The following is a 15131-nucleotide window of genomic DNA, read 5'->3' on the forward strand; positions in this document are numbered from 1 at the left end:
GACAGGTGATGTCACGCGGTGGGTGTGTCCATTTGTGAGTGACAGGTGATGTCATCAGGTAGGTGTGTCCATGCTGTGTGACAGGGGATGCCATGAGGTGGGTGTGTCCATGATGTGTGACAGGTGATGTAATGCGGTGGGTGTGTCCATGCTGAGTGACAGGTGATGTCATGAGGTGGATGTGTCCATGCTGTGAGTGACAGGTTATGTCATGAGGTGGGTGTTTCCATGCTGAGTGACAGGTGATGTCATGAGGTGGTGTGTCCATGCTGTGAGTGACGATGTTATGAGGTGGGTGTGTCCAGATTGTGATTGACAGCTGCTGTCCTCTGCCCTCAGGTGATGGGTGGCTTTGACCGGGTGTTGCTCGATGCCCCTGCAGTGGCACCGGCGTCATTTCCAAAGACCCCGCAGTGAAAACCACCAAGGTGAGAGCCAGCGGGAACCGGGGTCCTGGGTGGGGGGCAGTGGATCATTAACCCTGGTGTTACCCCCACTCTCTGTTCCCTCCCCCCTCCCCTCCCCCCTCTCACTCTGTTATTCCCCCTCGGTCCCCTCCCTCACTCTGTTATTCCCCCTCGGTCCCCTCCCTCACTCTGGTTATTCCCCCTCGGTCCCCTCCCTCACTCTGGTCGTTCCCCCTCGGTCCCCTCCCTCGCTCTTGTCGTTCCCCCTCGGTCCCCTCCCTCGCTCTTGTCGTTCCCCCTCGGTCCTCTCCCTCGCTCTTGTCGTTCCCCCTCGGTCCCCTCCCTCGCTCTTGTCGTTCCCCCTCGGTCCCCTCCCTCGCTCTTGTGGTTCCCCCTCGGTCCCCTCCCTCGCTCTTGTGGTTCCCCCTCGGTCCCCTCCCTCGCTCTTGTGGTTCCCCTCGGTCCCCCTCCCTCGCTCTTGTGGTTCCCCCTCGGTCCCCTCCCTCGCTCTTGTGCTTCCCCCTCGGTCCCCTCCCTCGCTCTTGTGCTTCCCCCTCGGTCCCCTCCCTCGCTCTTGTCCTTCCCCCTCGGTCCCCTCCCTCGCTCTTGTCCTTCCCCCTCGGTCCCCTCCCTCGCTCTTGTCCTTCCCCTCGGTCCCCTCCCTCGCTCTTGTCCTTCCCCCTCTGTCCCCTCCCTCGCTCTTGTCCTTCCCCCTCGGTCCCCTCCCTCGCTCTTGTCCTTCCCCCTCGGTCCCCTCCCTCGCTCTTGTCCTTCCCCTCGGTCCCCTCCCTCGCTCTTGTCCTTCCCCCTCGGTCCCCTCCCTCGCTCTTGTCCTTCCCCCTCGGTCCCCTCCCTCGCTCTTGTCCTTCCCCCTCGGTCCCCTCCCTCGCTCTTGTCCTTCCCCCTCGGTCCCCTCCCTCGCTCTTGTCCTTCCCCCTCGGTCCCCTCCCTCGCTCTTGTCCTTCCCCCTCGGTCCCCTCCCTCGCTCTTGTCCTTCCCCCCTCGGTCCCCTCCCTCGCTCTTGTCCTTCCCCTCGGTCCCCTCCCTCGCTCTTGTCCTTCCCCCTCGGTCCCCTCCTCGCTCTGTCCTTCCCCCTCGGTCCCCTCCCTCGCTCTTGTCCTTCCCCCTCGGCCCCCTCCCTCGCTCTTGTCCTTCCCCCTCGGCCCCCTCCCTCGCTCTTGTCCTTCCCCCTCGGCCCCTCCCTCGCTCTTGTCCTTCCCCCTCGGCCCCCTCCCTCGCTCTTGTCCTTCCCCCTCGGCCCCCTCCCTCGCTCTTGTCCTTCCCCCTCGGCCCCCTCCCTCGCTCTTGTCCTTCCCCCTCGGCCCCTCCCTCGCTCTTGTCCTTCCCCCTCGGCCCCCTCCCTCGCTCTTGCCCTTCCCCCTCGGCCCCCTCCCTCGCTCTTGCCCTTCCCCCTCGGCCCCCTCCCTCGCTCTTGCCCTTCCCCCTCGGCCCCCTCCTCGCTCTTGCCCTTCCCCCTCGGCCCCCTCCCTCGCTCTTGCCCTTCCCCCTCGGTCCCCTCCCTCGCTCTTGCCCTTCCCCCTCGGTCCCCCTCCCTCGCTCTTGCCCTTCCCCCTCGGTCCCCTCCCTCGCTCTTGCCCTTCCCCCTCGGTCCCCTCCCTCGCTCTTGCCCTTCCCCTCGGTCCCCTCCCTCGCTCTTGCCCTTCCCCCTCGGTCCCCTCCCTCGCTCTTGCCCTTCCCCCTCGGTCCCCTCCCTCGCTCTTGCCCTTCCCCCTCGGTCCCCTCCCTCGCTCTTGCCCTTCCCCCTCGGTCCCCTCCTCGCTCTTGCCCTTCCCCCTCGGTCCCCTCCCTCGCTCTTGCCCTTCCCCCTCGGTCCCCTCCCTCGCTCTTGCCCTTCCCCCTCGGTCCCCTCCCTCGCTCTTGCCCTTCCCCCTCGGTCCCCTCCCTCGCTCTTGCCCTTCCCCCTCGGTCCCCTCCCTCGCTCTTGCCCTTCCCCCTCGGTCCCCTCCCTCGCTCTTGCCCTTCCCCCTCGGTCCCCTCCCTCGCTCTTGCCCTTCCCCCTCGGTCCCCTCCCTCGCTCTTGCCCTTCCCCCTCGGTCCCCTCCCTCGCTCTTGCCCTTCCCCCTCGGTCCCCTCCCTCGCTCTTGCCCTTCCCCCTCGGTCCCCTCCCTCGCTCTTGCCCTTCCCCCTCGGTCCCCTCCCTCGCTCTTGCCCTTCCCCCTCGGTCCCCTCCCTCGCTCTTGCCCTTCCCCCTCGGTCCCCTCCCTCGCTCTTGCCCTTCCCCCTCGGTCCCCTCCCTCGCTCTTGCCCTTCCCCCTCGGTCCCCTCCCTCGCTCTTGCCCTTCCCCCTCGGTCCCCTCCCTCGCTCTTGCCCTTCCCCCTCGGTCCCCTCCCTCGCTCTTGCCCTTCCCCCTCGGTCCCCTCCCTCGCTCTTGCCCTTCCCCTCGGTCCCCTCCCTCGCTCTTGCCCTTCCCCCTCGGTCCCCTCCCTCGCTCTTGCCCTTCCCCCTCGGTCCCCCTCCCTCGCTCTTGCCCTTCCCCCTCGGTCCCCTCCCTCGCTCTTGCCCTTCCCCCTCGGTCCCCTCCCTCGCTCTTGCCCTTCCCCCTCGGTCCCCTCCCTCGCTCTTGCCCTTCCCCCTCGGTCCCCTCCCTCGCTCTTGCCCTTCCCCCTCGGTCCCCTCCCTCGCTCTTGCCCTTCCCCCTCGGTCCCCTCCCTCGCTCTTGCCCTTCCCCTCGGTCCCCTCCCTCGCTCTTGCCCTTCCCCCTCGGTCCCCTCCCTCGCTCTTGCCCTTCCCCCTCGGTCCCCTCCCTCGCTCTTGCCCTTCCCCCTCGGTCCCCTCCCTCGCTCTTGCCCTTCCCCCTCGGTCCCCTCCCTCGCTCTTGCCCTTCCCCCTCGGTCCCCTCCCTCGCTCTTGCCCTTCCCCCTCGGTCCCCTCCCTCGCTCTTGCCCTTCCCCCCTCGGTCCCCTCCCTCGCTCTTGCCCTTCCCCCTCGGTCCCCTCCCTCGCTCTTGCCCTTCCCCCTCGGTCCCCTCCCTCGCTCTTGCCCTTCCCCCTCGGTCCCCTCCCTCGCTCTTGCCCTTCCCCCTCGGTCCCCTCCCTCGCTCTTGCCCTTCCCCCTCGGTCCCTCCTCGCTCTTGCCCTTCCCCCTCGGTCCCCTCCCTCGCTCTTGCCCTTCCCCCTCGGTCCCCTCCCTCGCTCTTGCCCTTCCCCCTCGGTCCCCTCCCTCGCTCTTGCCCTTCCCCCTCGGTCCCCTCCCTCGCTCTTGCCCTTCCCCCTCGGTCCCCTCCCTCGCTCTTGCCCTTCCCCCTCGGTCCCCTCCCTCGCTCTTGCCCTTCCCCCTCGGTCCCCTCCCTCGCTCTTGCCCTTCCCCCTCGGTCCCCTCCCTCGCTCTTGCCCTTCCCCCTCGGTCCCCTCCCTCGCTCTTGCCCTTCCCCCTCGGTCCCCTCCCTCGCTCTTGCCCTTCCCCCTCGGTCCCCTCCCTCGCTCTTGCCCTTCCCCCTCGGTCCCCTCCCTCGCTCTTGCCCTTCCCCCTCGGTCCCCTCCCCTCGCTCTTGCCCTTCCCCCCTCGGTCCCCTCCCTCGCTCTTGCCCTTCCCCCTCGGTCCCCTCCCTCGCTCTTGCCCTTCCCCCTCGGTCCCCTCCCTCGCTCTTGCCCTTCCCCCTCGGTCCCCTCCCTCGCTCTTGCCCTTCCCCCTCGGTCCCCCTCCCTCGCTCTTGCCCTTCCCCCTCGGTCCCCTCCCTCGCTCTTGCCCTTCCCCCTCGGTCCCCTCCCTCGCTCTTGCCCTTCCCCCTCGGTCCCCTCCCTCGCTCTTGCCCTTCCCCCTCGGTCCCCTCCCTCGCTCTTGCCCTTCCCCCTCGGTCCCCTCCCTCGCTCTTGCCCTTCCCCCTCGGTCCCCTCCCTCGCTCTTGCCCTTCCCCCTCGGTCCCCTCCCTCGCTCTTGCCCTTCCCCCTCGGTCCCCTCCCTCGCTCTTGCCCTTCCCCCTCGGTCCCCTCCCTCGCTCTTGCCCTTCCCCCTCGGTCCCCTCCCTCGCTCTTGCCCTTCCCCCTCGGTCCCCTCCCTCGCTCTTGCCCTTCCCCCTCGGTCCCCTCCCTCGCTCTTGCCCTTCCCCCTCGGTCCCCTCCCTCGCTCTTGCCCTTCCCCCTCGGTCCCCTCCCTCGCTCTTGCCCTTCCCCCTCGGTCCCCTCCCTCGCTCTTGCCCTTCCCCCTCGGTCCCCTCCCTCGCTCTTGCCCTTCCCCCTCGGTCCCCTCCCTCGCTCTTGCCCTTCCCCCTCGGTCCCCTCCCTCGCTCTTGCCCTTCCCCCTCGGTCCCCTCCCTCGCTCTTGTCCTTCCCCCTCGGTCCCCTCCCTCGCTCTTGTCCTTCCCCCTCGGTCCCCTCCCTCGCTCTTGTCCTTCCCCCTCGGTCCCCTCCCTCGCTCTTGTCCTTCCCCCTCGGTCCCCTCCCTCGCTCTTGTCCTTCCCCCTCGGTCCCCTCCCTCGCTCTTGTCCTTCCCCCTCGGTCCCCTCCCTCGCTCTTGTCCTTCCCCCTCGGTCCCCTCCCTCGCTCTTGTCCTTCCCCCTCGGTCCCCTCCCTCGCTCTTGTCCTTCCCCCTCGGTCCCCTCCCTCGCTCTTGTCCTTCCCCCTCGGTCCCCTCCCTCGCTCTTGTCCTTCCCCCTCGGTCCCCTCCCTCGCTCTTGTCCTTCCCCCTCGGTCCCCTCCCTCGCTCTTGTCCTTCCCCCTCGGTCCCCTCCCTCGCTCTTGTCCTTCCCCCTCGGTCCCCTCCCTCGCTCTTGTCCTTCCCCCTCGGTCCCCTCCCTCGCTCTTGTCCTTCCCCCTCGGTCCCCTCCCTCGCTCTTGTCCTTCCCCCTCGGTCCCCTCCCTCGCTCTTGTCCTTCCCCCTCGGTCCCCTCCCTCGCTCTTGTCCTTCCCCCTCGGTCCCCTCCCTCGCTCTTGTCCTTCCCCCTCGGTCCCCTCCCTCGCTCTTGTCCTTCCCCCTCGGTCCCCTCCCTCGCTCTTGTCCTTCCCCCTCGGTCCCCTCCCTCGCTCTTGTCCTTCCCCCTCGGTCCCCTCCCTCGCTCTTGTCCTTCCCCCTCGGTCCCCTCCCTCGCTCTTGTCCTTCCCCCTCGGTCCCCTCCCTCGCTCTTGTCCTTCCCCCTCGGTCCCCTCCCTCGCTCTTGTCCTTCCCCCTCGGTCCCCTCCCTCGCTCTTGTCCTTCCCCCTCGGTCCCCTCTCTCATTCCCCCTCGGTCCCCTCGGTCCCCTCTCTCATTCCCCCTCGGTCCCCTCTCTCATTCCCCCTCGGTCCCCTCTCTCATTCCCCCTCGGTCCCCTCCGTCTCTCTGTTGTTCCCCCTCGGGGCCCCCCTCCCTCTCTCTCTTATTCCCCCTCGGTCCCCTCTCTCTCTTTCTTATTCCCCCTCGGTCCCCTCTCTCACTCTCTCATTCCCCCTCGGTCCCCTCTCTCACTCTCTCATTCCCCTTCGGTCCCCTCTCTCACTCTCTCATTCCCCCTCTGTCCCCTCTCTCTTTCTGTTATTCCCCCTCGGTCCCCTCTCTCACTCTCTCATTCCCCCTCGGTCCCCTCTCTCCCTCTCTCCCTCTCTCATTCCCCCTCGGTCCCCTCTCTCTCTCTCTCATTCCCCCTCAGTCCCCTCTCTCTCTCTCTCTCATTCCCCCTCTGTCCCCTCTCTCACTCTGTTATTCCGCCTCGGTCCCCTCTCTCTCTCTCTCATTCCCCCTCGGTCCCCTCTCTCCCTCTCTCTCTCTCTCATTCCCCCTCAGTCCCCTCTCTCACTCTGTTATTCCGCCTCGGTCCCCTCTCTCTCTCTCTCATTCCCCCTCTGTCCCCTCCGTCTCTCTGTTGTTCCCCCTCAGACCCCTCTATCACTCTGTTGTTCCCCCTCGGGGCCCCCCTCTCTCTCTCTCTTATTCCCCCTCGGTCCCCTCTCTCTCTCTCTCATTCCCCCTCGGTCCCCTCTCTCACTCTCTCATTCCCCCTCGGTCCCCTCTCTCACTCTCTCATTCCCCTTCGGTCCCCTCTCTCACTCTCTCATTCCCCTTCGGTCCCCTCTCTCACTCTCTCATTCCCCCTCTGTCCCCTCTCTCTTTCTGTTATTCCCCCTTTGTCCCCACTCTCTCTCTCTTATTCCCCCTCAGTCCCCTCTCTCTCTCTCTCTCTCATTCCCCTTCGGTCCCCCCTCTCTCTGTTATTCCCCCTCGGTCCCCTCTCTCTTTCTGTTATTCTCCCTCGGTCCCCTCTCTCTTTCTGTCATTCCCCCTCGGTCCCCTCTCTCACTCTGTTATTCCCCCTCTGTCCCCTCTCTCTCTCTCATTCCCCCTCAGTCCCCTCTCTCTCTCTTATTCCCCCTCGGTCCCCTCTCTCTCTCTTGTTCCCCCTCTGTCCCCTCTCTCACTCTCTCATTCCCCCTCGGTCCCCTCTCTCATTCCCCCTCGGTCCCCTCTCTCTTTCTGTTATTCCCCCTCGGTCCCCTCTCTCTTTCTGTCATTCCCCCTCGGTCCCCTCTCTCACTCTCTCATTCCCCCTCGGTCCCCTCTCTCATTCCCCCTCGGTCCCCTCTCTCTTTCTGTCATTCCCCCTCGGTCCCCTCTCTCACTCTGTCATTCCCCCTCGGTCCCCTCTCTCACTCTGTCATTCCCCCTCGGTCCCCTCTCTCACTCTGTCATTCCCCCTCGGTCCCCTCTCTCACTCTGTCATTCCCCCTCGGTCCCCTCTCTCACTCTGTCATTCCCCCTCGGTCCCCTCTCTCACTCTGTCATTCCCCCTCGGTCCCCTCTCTCACTCTGTCATTCCCCCTCGGTCCCCTCTCTCACTCTGTCATTCCCCCTCGGTCCCCTCTCTCACTCTGTCATTCCCCCTCGGTCCCCTCTCTCACTCTGTCATTCCCCCTCGGTCCCCTCTCTCACTCTGTCATTCCCCCTCGGTCCCCTCTCTCACTCTGTCATTCCCCCTCGGTCCCCTCTCTCACTCTGTCATTCCCCCTCGGTCCCCTCTCTCACTCTGTCATTCCCCCTCGGTCCCCTCTCTCACTCTGTCATTCCCCCTCGGTCCCCTCTCTCACTCTGTCATTCCCCCTCGGTCCCCTCTCTCACTCTGTCATTCCCCCTCGGTCCCCTCTCTCACTCTGTCATTCCCCCTCGGTCCCCTCTCTCACTCTGTCATTCCCCCTCGGTCCCCCCTCTCACTCTGTCATTCCCCCTCGGTCCCCTCTCTCACTCTGTCATTCCCCCTCGGTCCCCTCTCTCACTCTGTCATTCCCCCTCGGTCCCCTCTCTCACTCTGTCATTCCCCCTCGGTCCCCTCCCCCACTCTGTCATTCCCCCTCGGTCCCCTCTCCCCTCTCCCACTCTGTCATTCCCCCTCGGTCCCCTCTCCCACTCTGTCATTCCCCCTCGGTCCCCTCTCCCACTCTGTCATTCCCCCTCGGTCCCCTCTCCCACTCTGTCATTCCCCCTCGGTCCCCCCTCTCACTCTGTCATTCCCCCTCGGTCCCCCCTCTCACTCTGTCATTCCCCCTCGGTCCCCTCTCTCCCTCTCCCACTCTGTCATTCCCCCTCGGTCCCCTCTCCCACTCTGTCATTCCCCCTCGGTCCCCCCTCTCACTCTGTCATTCCCCCTCGGTCCCCCCTCTCACTCTGTCATTCCCCCTCGGTCCCCCCTCTCACTCTGTCATTCCCCCTCGGTCCCCTCTCTCCCTCTCCCACTCTGTCATTCCCCCTCGGTCCCCCCTCCCACTCTGTCATTCCCCCTCGGTCCCCCCTCTCACTCTGTCATTCCCCCTCGGTCCCCCCTCTCACTCTGTCATTCCCCCTCGGTCCCCTCTCCCACTCTGTCATTCCCCCTCGGTCCCCTCTCCCACTCTGTCATTCCCCCTCGGTCCCCTCTCCCACTCTGTCATTCCCCCTCGGTCCCCTCTCCCACTCTGTCATTCCCCCTCGGTCCCCCCTCTCACTCTGTCACTCCCACTCTGTCATTCCCCCTCGGTCCCCCCTCTCACTCTGTCACTCCCCCTCGGTCCCCCCTCTCACTCTGTCATTCCCCCTCGGTCCCCTCTCCCACTCTGTCATTCCCCCTCGGTCCCCTCTCCCACTCTGTCATTCCCCCTCGGTCCCCCCTCTCACTCTGTCACTCCCACTCTGTCATTCCCCCTCGGTCCCCCCTCTCACTCTGTCACTCCCCCTCGGTCCCCCCTCTCACTCTGTCATTCCCCCTCGGTCCCCCCTCTCACTCTGTCACTCCCACTCTGTCATTCCCCCTCGGTCCCCCCTCTCACTCTGTCACTCCCCCTCGGTCCCCTCTCCCACTCTGTCATTCCCCCTCGGTCCCCCCTCTCACTCTGTCACTCCCACTCTGTCATTCCCCCTCGGTCCCCCCTCTCACTCTGTCATTCCCCCTCGGTCCCCCCTCTCACTCTGTCACTCCCCCTCGGTCCCCCCTCTCACTCTGTCACTCCCCCTCAGTCCCCCCTCTCACTCTGTCACTCCCACTCTGTCATTCCCCCTCGGTCCCCCCTCTCACTCTGTCATTCCCCCTCGGTCCCCCCTCTCACTCTGTCATTCCCCCTCGGTCCCCTCTCCCACTCTGTCATTCCCCCTCGGTCCCCCCTCTCACTCTGTCATTCCCCCTCGGTCCCCTCTCCCACTCTGTCATTCCCCCTCGGTCCCCCCTCTCACTCTGTCATTCCCCCTCGGTCCCCCCTCTCACTCTGTCATTCCCCCTCGGTCCCCCCTCTCACTCTGTCATTCTCTCATTCCCCCTCGGTCCCCTCTCTCACTCTCCCTCGGTCCCCTCTCTCTTTCTGTTATTCCCCCTCAGTCCCCTCTCTCTTTCTGTTATTCCCCCTCGGTCCCCCCTCTCTTTCTGTTATTCCCCCTCGGTCCCCTCTCTCCCTCTCTCACTCTCTCATTCCCCCTCGGTCCCCTCTCTCACTCTCCCTCGGTCCCCACTCTCTTTCTGTTATTCCCCCTCGGTCCCCCCTCTCTTTCTGTTATTCCCCCTCGGTCCCCCCTCTCTTTCTGTTATTCCCCCTCGGTCCCCCCTCTCTTTCTGTTATTCCCCCTCGGTCCCCCCTCTCTTTCTGTTATTCCCCCTCGGTCCCCCCTCTCAGTCTGTTATTCCCCCTCGGTCCCCCCTCTCAGTCTGTTATTCCCCCTCGGTCCCCCCTCTCAGTCTGTTATTCCCCCTCGGTCCCCCCTCTCAGTCTGTTATTCCCCCTCGGTCCCCCCTCTCAGTCTGTTATTCCCCCTCGGTCCCCCCTCTCAGTCTGTTATTCCCCCTCGGTCCCCCCTCTCAGTCTGTTATTCCCCCTCGGTCCCCCCTCTCAGTCTGTTTTTCCCCCTCGGTCCCCCCTCTCAGTCTGTTATTCCCCCTCGGTCCCCCCTCTCAGTCTGTTATTCCCCCTCGGTCCCCCCTCTCAGTCTGTTCTTCCCCCTCGGTCCCCCCTCTGAGTCTGTTATTCCCCCTCGGTCCCCCCTCTCAGTCTGTTTTTCCCCCTCGGTCCCCCCTCTCAGTCTGTTATTCCCCCTCGGTCCCCCCTCTCAGTCTCTCATTCCCCCTCGGTCCCCCCTCTCTCTCTCTCTTATTCCCCCTCGGGCCCATCTCTCTCTCTCTTTCTGTTATTCTCCCTTGGTCCCCTCTCTCTTTCTCTTATTCCCCCTCTGTCCCCTCTCTCTCTCTCTTATTCCCCTTCGGTCCCCTCTCTCACTCTGTTATTCCCCCTCTGTCCCCTCTCTCTGTCTTTTTCCCCCTCTGTCCCCTCTCTCTCTCTCTCTTATTCACCCTCTGTCCCCTCTCTCTCACTCTGTTATTCCCCCTCAGTCCCCTCTATCACTCTCTCATTCCCCCTCGGTCCCCTCTCTCTTTCTGTTAATCCCCCTCGGTCCCCTCTCTCTTTCTGTTAATCCCCCTCGGTCCCCTCTCTCTTTCTGTTAATCCCCCTCGGTCCCCTCTCTCAGTCTGTTATTCCCCCTCGGTCCCCTCTCTCAGTCTGTTATTCCCCCTCGGTCCCCTCTCTCTTTCTGTTAATCCCCCTCGGTCCCCTCTCTCAGTCTGTTATTCCCCCTCGGTCCCCTCTCTCTCTCTTATTCCCCCTCTGTCCCCTCCGTCTCTCTGTTCCCCCTCAGTCCCCTCTCTCACTCTCTTATTCCCCTTCGGTCCCCTCTCTCACTCTGTTATTCCCCCTCTGTCCCCTCTCTGTCTCTTATTCCCCATCTGTCCCCTCTCTCTCTCTCTTATTCCCCCTCTGTCCCCTCTATCACTCTCTCATTCCCCCTCGGTCCCCCCTCTCACTCTCTCATTCCCCCTCGGTCCCCCCTCTCACTCTCTCATTCCCCCTCGGTCCCCCCTCTCACTCTCTCATTCCCCCTCGGTCCCCCCTCTCACTCTCTCATTCCCCCTCGGTCCCCCCTCTCACTCTCTCATTCCCCCTCGGTCCCCCCTCTCACTCTCTCATTCCCCCTCGGTCCCCCCTCTCACTCTCTCATTCCCCCTCGGTCCCCCCTCTCACTCTCTCATTCCCCCTCGGTCCCCCCTCTCACTCTCTCATTCCCCCTCGGTCCCCCCTCTCACTCTCTCATTCCCCCTCGGTCCCCCCTCTCACTCTCTCATTCCCCCTCGGTCCCCCCTCTCACTCTCTCATTCCCCCTCGGTCCCCCCTCTCACTCTCTCATTCCCCCTCGGTCCCCCCTCTCACTCTCTCATTCCCCCTCGGTCCCCCCTCTCACTCTGTCATTCCCCCTCGGTCCCCCCTCTCACTCTGTCATTCCCCCTCGGTCCCCCCTCTCACTCTGTCATTCCCCCTCGGTCCCCCCTCTCACTCTGTCATTCCCCCTCGGTCCCCCCTCTCACTCTCTCATTCCCCCTCGGTCCCCCCCTCTCACTCTCTCATTCCCCCTCGGTCCCCCCTCTCACTCTCTCATTCCCCCTCGGTCCCCCCTCTCACTCTCTCATTCCCCCTCGGTCCCCCCTCTCACTCTCTCTCTCATTCCCCCTCGGTCCCCCCTCTCACTCTCTCATTCCCCCTCGGTCCCCCCTCTCACTCTCTCATTCCCCCTCGGTCCCCCCTCTCACTCACTCTGTCATTCCCCCTCGGTCCCCCCTCTCACTCTCTCATTCCCCCTCGGTCCCCTCTCTCACTCTTTCATTCCCCCTCGGTCCCCTCTCTCACTCTCTCATTCCCCCTCGGTCCCCTCTCTCTCTCTCTTATTCCCCCTCGGTCCCCCCTCTCACTCTCTCATTCCCCCTCTGTCCCCTCCGTCTCTCTGTTGTTCCCCCTCGGGGCCCCCCTCCCTCTCTCTCTTATTCCCCCTCGGTCCCCTCTCTCACTCTCTCATTCCCCCTCGGTCCCCTCTCTCACTCTCTCATTCCCCTTCGGTCCCCTCTCTCACTCTCTCATTCCCCCTCTGTCCCCTCTCTCTTTCTGTTATTCCCCCTTTGTCCCCACTCTCTCTCTCTTATTCCCCCTCAGTCCCCTCTCTCTCTCTCTTATTCCCCCTCGGTCCCCCCTCTTTCTGTTATTCCCCCTCGGTCCCCTCTCTCTTTCTGTTATTCCCCCTCGGTCCCCTCTCTCTTTCTGTTATTCTCCCTCGGTCCCCTCTCTCACTCTCTTATTCCCCTTCGGTCCCCTCTCTCACTCTGTTATTCCCCCTCGGTCCCCTCTCTCTCTCTTGTTCCCCCTCTGTCCCCTCTCTCTCTCTCTCATTCACCCTCTGTCCCCAACCTCACTCTGTTATTCCCCCTCGGTCCCCTCTCTCTCTCTGTTATTCCCCCTCGGTCCCCTCTCTCTCTCTGTTATTCCCCCTCGGTCCCCTCTCTCTTTCTGTTATTCCCCCTCGGTCCCCTCTCTCTTTCTGTTATTCTCCCTCGGTCCCCTCTCTCTTTCTGTTATTCCCCCTCTGTCCCCTCTCTCTCTCTTATTCCCCCTCGGTCCCCTCTCTCTCTCTCTTATTCCCCCTCGGTCCCCTCTCTCTCTCTTATTCCCCCTCGGTCCCCTCTCTCTCTCTTGTTCCCCCTCTGTCCCCTCTCTCTCTCATTCACCCTCTGTCCCCTCTCTCACTCTCTCATTCCCCCTCGGTCCCCCCTCTCACTCTCTCATTCCCCCTCGGTCCCCTCTCTCACTCTCTCATTCCCCCTCGGTCCCCTCTCTCACTCTCTCATTCCCCCTCGGTCCCCTCTCTCACTCTCTCATTCCCCCTCGGTCCCCTCTCTCACTCTCTCATTCCCCCTCGGTCCCCTCTCTCTTTCTGTTATTCCCCCTCGGTCCCCTCTCTCTTTCTGTTATTCCCCCTCGGTCCCCTCTCTCTCTCTCTTATTCACCCTCTGTCCCCTCCCTCACTTTGTTATTCCCCCTCAGTCCCCTCTATCACTCTGCTATTCCCCCTCGGTCCCCTCTCTCACTCTCTTCATCCCCCTCGGTCCCCTCTCTCACTCTCTCATTCCCCCTCGGTCCCCTCTCTCACTCTCTCATTCCCCCTCGGTCCCCTCTCTCTTTCTGTTATTCCCCCTCGGTCCCCTCTCTCTTTCTGTTATTCCCCCTCGGTCCCCTCTCTCTCTCTCTTATTCACCCTCTGTCCCCTCCCTCACTTTGTTATTCCCCCTCAGTCCCCTCTATCACTCTGCTATTCCCCCTCGGTCCCCTCTCTCACTCTCTTCATCCCCCTCGGTCCCCTCTCTCACTCTCTCATTCCCCCTCGGTCCCCTCTCTCTTTCTGTTAATCCCCCTCGGTCCCCTCTCTCTTTCTGTTAATCCCCCTCGGTCCCCTCTCTCACTCTGTTATTCCCCCTCGGTCCCCCCTCTCACTCTGTTATTCCCCCTCGGTCCCCTCTCTCTCTCTCTTATTCCCCCTCTGTCCCCTCCGTCTCTCTGTTCCCCCTCAGTCCCCTCTCTCACTCTCTTATTCCCCTTCGGTCCCCTCTCTCACTCTGTTATTCCCCCTCTGTCCCCTCTCTGTCTCTTATTCCCCATCTGTCCCCTCTCTCTCTCTCTTATTCCCCCTCTGTCCCCTCTATCACTCTCTCATTCCCCCTCGGTCCCCCCTCTCACTCTCTCATTCCCCCTCGGTCCCCCCTCTCACTCTCTCATTCCCCCTCGGTCCCCCCTCTCACTCTCTCATTCCCCCTCGGTCCCCCCTCTCACTCTCTCATTCCCCCTCGGTCCCCCCTCTCACTCTCTCATTCCCCCTCGGTCCCCCCCCTCACTCTCTCATTCCTCCTCGGTCCCCTCTCTCACTCTCTCATTCCCCCTCGGTCCCCTCTCTCTATCTGTTATTCCCCCTTTGTCCCCTCTCTCTTATTCCCCCTCTGTCCCCTCTCTCTCTCTCTCTTATTCCCCTTCGGTCCCCCCTCTCTCTCTCTTATTCCCCCTCTGTCCCCCCTCTCTCTCTCTTATTCCCCCTCTGTCCCCCCTCTCTCTCTCTTATTCACCCTCTGTCCCCTCTATCACTCTCTCATTCCCCCTCGGTCCCCTCTCTCACTCTCTCATTCCCCCTCGGTCCCCTCTCTCACTCTCTCATTCCCCCTCGGTCCCCTCTCTCACTCTCTCCTTCCCCCTCGGTCCCCTCTTTCACTCTCTCATTCCCCCTCGGTCCCCTCTCTCTTTCTGTTATTCCCCCTCGGTCCCCTCTCTCTTTCTGTTATTCCCCCTCGGCCCCCCCTCTCACTCTCTCATTCCCCCTCTGTCCCCTCCGTCTCTCTGTTGTTCCCCCTCGGGGCACCCCTCCCTCTCTCTCTCATTCCCCCTCGGTCCCCTCTCTCACTCTCTCATTCCCCCTCGGTCCCCTCTCTCACTCTCTCATTCCCCCTCGGTCCCCTCTCTCACTCTCTCATTCCCCTTCGGTCCCCTCTCTCACTCTCTCATTCCCCCTCTGTCCCCTCTCTCTTTCTGTTATTCCCCCTTTGTCCCCACTCTCTCTCTCTTATTCCCCCTCAGTCCCCTCTCTCTCTCTCTCTCTTATTCCCCTTCGGTCCCCCCTCTCTCTGTTATTCCCCCTCGGTCCCCTCTCTCTTTCTGTTATTCCCCCTCGGTCCCCTCTCTCTTTCTGTTATTCCCCCTCGGTCCCCTCTCTCTTTCTGTTATTCTCCCTTGGTCCCCTCTCTCTTTCTGTTATTCTCCCTCGGTCCCCTCTCTCACTCTCTTATTCCCCTTCGGTCCCCTCTCTCACTCTGTTATTCCCCCTCTGTCCCCTCTCTCTCTCTTATTCCCCCTCAGTCCCCTCTCTCACTCTCTTATTCCCCTTCGGTCCCCTCTCTCACTCTGTTATTCCCCCTCTGTCCCCTCTCTCTCTCTTATTCCCCCTCGGTCCCCTCTCTCTCTCTTGTTCCCCCTCTGTCCCCTCTCTCTCTCTCTCATTCCCCCTCGGTCCCCTCTCTCACTCTCTCATTCCCCCTCGGTCCCCTCTCTCACTCTCTCATTCCCCCTCGGTCCCCTCTCTCACTCTCTCATTCCCCCTCGGTCCCCTCTCTCTCTCTCTCATTCCCCTTCGGTCCCCTCTCTCACTCTGTTATTCCCCTTCGGTCCCCTCTCTCACTCTGTTATTCCCCCTCGGTCCCCTCTCTCTCTCTCTCATTCCCCTTCGGTCCCCTCTCTCTCTCTCTCATTCCCCCTCGGTCCCCTCTCTCACTCTCTCATTCCCCCTCGGTCCCCTCTCTCACTCTCTCATTCCCCCTCGGTCCCCTCTCTCACTCTCTCATTCCCCCTCGGTCCCCTCTCTCTTTCTGTTATTCCCCCTCGGTCCCCTCTCTCTTTCTGTTATTCCCCCTCGGTCCCCCCTCTCTC

At 63.5% G+C, this 15131-nt stretch overlaps 1 protein-coding gene across 1 annotated transcript in view; it reads left to right on the forward strand.

Moving 5' to 3' along the window:
* The first annotated feature begins 318 nt into the window (after nt 1-318).
* Nucleotides 319-15131, forward strand: part of LOC137360531 (28S rRNA (cytosine(4447)-C(5))-methyltransferase-like) — a 30065-nt gene continuing 15252 nt past the window's right edge. Inside the window, exon 1 of the mRNA XM_068025933.1 lies at nt 319-428. The gene's annotated coding sequence lies outside the window, so the exon portion shown is untranslated. The remainder of the gene's footprint in view (nt 429-15131) is intronic.

Source organism: Heterodontus francisci, unplaced genomic scaffold (genome assembly GCF_036365525.1).
Source record: "Heterodontus francisci isolate sHetFra1 unplaced genomic scaffold, sHetFra1.hap1 HAP1_SCAFFOLD_1003, whole genome shotgun sequence".
NCBI lineage: Eukaryota > Metazoa > Chordata > Chondrichthyes > Heterodontiformes > Heterodontidae > Heterodontus > Heterodontus francisci.